We start from the raw sequence: 6,002 nt of genomic DNA, 5'->3' as shown, positions 1-6,002 counted from the left end.
GGATTTAGCTCAGCGGCAAAAGCGCCTGCCTGGCAAGCGCAAGGTCGTGAGTTCGGTTCCCGGTACCGGAGAAAAACCAAAAAAAAAAAACAAAAAAACCCAAAATTTTCTTCCTTAAGAAAATGTAACAATGAGGAAATTTTTAAAAAGAGTAATAGGATTGGTAAAATAAAGATATATGAGAATGAAAATATGTGAAAGAAGGAAGAGAATATTGATTTATCAAGGTTCAAGTGAAAAAATTGTGTCTCAAAATAATTCTGAGCATACAGTTTAATAGAAGGCAACCCTAAAACTACATACTTCACAAGTCCATTTGCAAAAAGTTAGAAAGCAGTGAAAAAAGTCTGTACTATTAGAAGTTACAATCACGATTTCCCCTGACAGAGGTTAGTAACTGGAACCAAGCTTGAGGGTTTCTCAGTCACTGGTAGTGCGCTTCTTTGTACTGGTTATATAGGGTCCTTGTGAAAACATAGTGAGCTGTAAAAGTATGATTTCTAATCTTTTCTGTAAGTTTGTGTGTTATACTTTATAAGAAATCTCTATATGATAAGAATGTTATAATTTAAAAGATTGAACAAAAATCTACAGAAAGTCAGAGGTGAATCCATAACCTTGAGGGAGATTTTGTTTATAGTTTGTAAAAAAGGCAAAAGGCAGGTGGTGAGAAACATTGGGCTGCTGGAGTATAGGTGGGAAAAGGTGCCAAATGGATTCATGAAAGGTAATGGATTCCCTGGCCACAGTGATATCTCAACTAATGAACTAATAAATTGATACTTACCTCTATCCTCATGGGTCTGTGTACAAATGAACTCTGTCTATGTAAACTGGACAACCAAGATCATAAAACAGCTTATGTAATTGCTAAGTTTTATTTCAAACTTTGGCTTTGCACTACCGATGAGCTAAAGGGCAAGTTAAATATGGTCATTTCCATGATTTAATTGTGAGCAGATAACACAGAAATTTCTTATGGAGAGCCCCTCATTGCATTTGGTTGTGAAAAATATTTCTCATTTAAGAATGCCTATAGGAATCCAAAAGTGTAATAATAGACATAATTTCAAATGTATCCTGAAAACATACACCATTAGGAACATCATAAAGCTATTTTATTAGCATTAATCTATAAGGGTAGAGTATATTTTACTAAAACCCAATAAAGAGAATGAATAAAACTTATGTAAGAAAATCTATTTATGAACATTTTAGTTTTTATGGTCTTGCTCATTCTAAGGTTGAAAATTTGAATATCTAGAACGATGTTTTGAGTCATACTCTACAAACAGATGTTCAGACTTTCATGAGTTAAGAAGCAATACATTTATTTTTGGCTTGAAGTGCAAGCACTATTTATCATTCATCTGCATGGCTGAAACACAAGCAAACACATAACAGAATTTCCAAGTATTGGGTGAAAGCTGAATAATCTGAACAACACCTTACCTAACTAATGACTGATGACTGATTTTTTTCAACCTTAGTTAAAGGGCTCAGAATACTTATGAGGAGAGCTAGAATTCATATATATGTGTGTGTATATATATGATCTCATATACATATATATGATCTCATATACATATATATATGATCTCATATACATACATACATATATATATATACATATACGATCTCATCTTTAGCCTTACTTGAATTTGAACCCAAATTTATAATAGAAATAATTGGAAGTGTTATGTCTTATTTTCTCCCAATGAGTGAACCATCTATAGGATCCAGGTACAAGAAACAGACTTGGATTTATTTGGTGTTGTGGAGGTTGGCTAGGCAGTGACGGAAGTGAAAGAATAAAGAGGTGTTGGTCTGAGAGTGGCCGAAATTATTAACAGTATGACCAGTGTAGACAGTGATGTTTGTAACACTGAAGAGAGGGCAAGCTCCTGACCAGGACTAGGGGATTGATAGGGTCACTGGAAGCACATGAAGGGAAGGAGTCAGCCTAAGCTTTTAAATACTAAATCTGTGTAGATATTTTGGTGAATCTACAAAAATGCCCTGCACTTATCTTAAAGAGGACATATTATATTAATATCACAACTCATTTCATGTTTTTATTTGCAACATGAATTATTCAGAATCTGGAAATGAAAATGATTTCCTTTGGTCAAAGCCGAAATGCCTGCGTGGGGATTTCCTGTAGAAAGTTTATGAACACTGGGCGGGCTGTCAAATGTAAGTCTTACTCCTGTTTTAGAACTGATCGCCACACAAACACTGGAAAGAGAATTATCTAACTGTGAGTTATAAAACCATGGAAATATTTCACTTAACATACATTTGGATATTGAATAGAGACTTCACTCTTTTTGTGGGCAAAACTCTGGATCTGGCTAATTCATGCTTTTCCATTTTAGATTTTGTGTTTCACTTTTCGAAATTGCCCTAACCTTCTTGAAAGGTTATGTGTCTCTAGTTAGTGCTGCAATATTTGCAGAATCTATGAATGGCAGAATCGTTTCCCCACTGTACATAGCTTGGTCAAATGATGAACTTTGCCCAATAAAACAGAATAGTAAGTTCATATCCAAATGCCATTAGGCCTGTTACTTTTTCTTTGTCACAGATTGTCAGGACCTAAATATTGCCAGTTGCTTATTTCTGGTTTCTATAGTAGGTAAATTACTGATTTTGTTCTATTAGGTTTTTGAAAAGATCTAGTGATTATCTAAATAAACTCTATTCACAGTAAATAATAAATGCAGATATACTATGTATGAAAATATTATCACAAATATAAAGATAAATGAAATGATGCAATTGTATTTTTTTCGATTTGGTGTGAAGCAATACCATAGCAAATATACCCCAAATTAATAAATTAAGATTTCATGTTGGAGTTCATACAGGAATTACTGTAAAACAATATAAAACCAGGAGATTAAATCGAATGGAATATTAAAGCTTGACAACTATGTCAGGAGGGAAGAAAAAGCATTGACCAAGAGAAGCCAGATACAAAATAATTCTCACTGAATTACTATATTTGTATACAGTTCTAGAAAATATATGAATTGATGGTGAAAAAGTCATTAAATTTATTGTTTCTTGAAGCAAGCAAGAGAAAACTCTCAGAGGATGGTGGAAATATTCATTTTTCTTTTAAAAATGAACAAATATTAAATAGCTAACTATAGTTTAGTATCTATCTTCATATTTAAAATCTAAGTCACAGTATTTGTTAAAAGTAAAATGCAGTTTCAAAAGTCTTAAAATTGTTAAAAATATGCATTACTTCATAATTTTCTGGTTATTTTACATAGTTTGGCACACTGGAAGTAAGCAGATAGATACTGTTAATTGCATTTTAAGGAGATTCCCAGAGGTACAAAAATATATAATCATTAGAATCCTTAGTGGGTTTTAGGAGGTTTTAGATATGACAAGCATATAGAGTAATATCTCAATCCAGTCTTTGTGAAGAAGCATTAAAAAGAGAAATGTGATTATAACTGAAAAGTAACATTTTTATTCATTACAATTTGGTCCCAGTACAGTGAAAACTCTGGTATCGAGGTTAAAGCCACTCAGGTGCGCTGCTCATACAGACCCTCAGGAAAATGTGGCCAATCAGCTACAAAGGATGCATTGGCCCCTAGCTTCCCATTGTCATAATTTAGGATCTGCTATGGAATTTGTGCCAAAACCCTCCTTTACCATAGAAGTTTCCAGCAAATGATGGAGCACCATGAAGGCATTCAGGCCTGACAAATTTTGCCCCCTTTTCAATCCTCATTTATGGGCAATCCTTGTGCGAAATCTGACTGGGCTGTCTGGGTCTCGGTCAGAGCTGCTCCAGTATGACATTTTCCTAATCATCCTCTTTTCCTCCTTCCACTTAACTTCAAAATCCAAATGTTTTTCTTATCAATCCCATTGCTTTTCTTCTTTCATCTGCTACTGGCACAACCCATATAAATAAATCTTGCAGTTTTCACTTTGTTTCCAGAGGATTCAAACAACGTTCTTAGGATAGATTGTGTTGCCATGTGCAGGATCAAACACACCTCTCTTCTCTTCTATGCTCAGATTTTCTCTTAGCACCTTGTCATTCTTCATGGGGGAAAAAGAGGAAGAGAGTATTCTTTTTTTTGAGAAGGAAGAAGTCCTGAATAGTTTGCTGCTTTACACGAGAATGGAAAAGAAAGACCAAGAAAGCTACATCTTGGTTTTCTGCATGCAGTAAAACCTCCGGTCATTTTTTATGCTCTGCCTATCTAAAAATAAGCAGAATAAGAGCCAGAATAATACAGACAGGTCTTAGAGGAAGAGGGACTTTGGGCTTAGTAAAGGACCTACAATTTGACTAATTAATCACTAACTTCTGTGCTAGTGTGTATTAATCAGCTTTGCTGTTGCTGTGTCACAATGCCTGACACCTGCAGTTTCAAGGAGAAGAGTTTCCATTGGGCTCAAGTTTTCTGGGAATTTAGCTGGTCTAGCGGCAAGGAGGAAACATTGTTTTGGAAGGACCTGGAGGAGAAAATCTGCTCAGCTCCTGGCAGCCAGGAAGCAGGGCATGAGAACAGCACAACAGGGGAAAATGGCCGAGGACCAGATATAACACCCAGTGTATGCTCCCCACACACACATCCACAGATGCGTTTTTACTAATCCCTGGACAGCTCTCCAGCTAGTCAGTTCACCATCTACCCTAACCATGACACAGTGGCTTGATGTAACAAAAACACTTACTTCCTCTCACAGATCCAAAGTGGATAGTGAACGGCAAGACTTGAAGTGAACCCAGAGCCTTTTCCTTGTAAGAATAAGATTTTTTCTCCTCGCTATCTTTATGGGTAAGTCTGTCTTTCATGTAACAGAAATAATCTCATTAGAATTATACTAAGATATGCTCTAATAAAAGAAAGCACAAAATTTAAGCTGGTAGGATAATTCCATCAGGAAAAGAGATGAAAGATGATGCAAACTATCTTGTCAAGTTGCTTCTAAGTGCACATCTGTAACCATATGAAGAAAAATGTTCCTCCGAAAATTACTTTTCTCTCAAAACCATCTGCTTTGAAGAGTAAATGGTCCTACTTTCAGCATCAAATTTTAGTACATTAAATTATGTGTTTGCCTAGATAAAAATCATAGATATGAATCCATAAACATGAAAAAAATCTACAAATTATTTTCTAAAATAATAGCTAGAAAAAATAATGATTCCTATTTAAAGATCTTTATTACAGCTAGAAAAAATAATGATTCCTATTTAAAGATCTTTATTACAGCTAGAAAAAATAATGATTCCTATTTAAAGATCTCTTTCATACAAGTGCTTTATAAATAATAATCACTTGCTTGTTTCTAGTTTACATAAATTTGTGTGTCATCTAATTTAATAAAGGTATTTGCATTGTCTTAAAATCCATTGTTTGACTTACTTTTGAAGATTTCATTCATGTCATTCTAATAAAGCCGAGACAAGCTAAAGTACACCATAGTATTCTTCATCGTGAGCCTAATTTTTAGCTTCAAAATGTTTTAAATTCTTCAAAGTCATTTCCCCCTGGAAAGAGAGCCCGATGGCCTACTGTACTGCTAATCACAGATAAGTGTATACTACCAGAAGATCCTGACCATATTTTTATATGAATCATTAACAGTGGAGAAATACAATAATAGACTTTTATTAAAGTCACATTTCACAGTCCGTCCTCTTTGATCCGTGCAGGTCAGGAAAACTGGAATCCTAAGATTGTGATGTACTTCATCTGCAAAAGTCATCTGCCATGTCTGTAAGTTTATGAACTTAGGGACCTTTACCTTCTGTTTAGAAAAAGGAATAAAGTAGGTGCTGAATAATAAATGAATAGATTGAAGATAAATGATCTAGAAACTGAACTCTGTGTATGGTCTTTGTCCTTAAAAACGGAATGTTTGCCACAAACGAAGATATTGTCACTGATCAATGGTTTATTTAGTATGAAGGTTAATGGTTACCTTTCAGACCTATGCCACTGAGTCCAAAGATT

This window comes from Chinchilla lanigera, unplaced genomic scaffold (genome assembly GCF_000276665.1).
Source record: "Chinchilla lanigera isolate Chin_1 unplaced genomic scaffold, ChiLan1.0 scaffold00104, whole genome shotgun sequence".
Lineage (NCBI taxonomy): Eukaryota > Metazoa > Chordata > Mammalia > Rodentia > Chinchillidae > Chinchilla > Chinchilla lanigera.
This window is presented reverse-complemented; position numbering follows the sequence as displayed.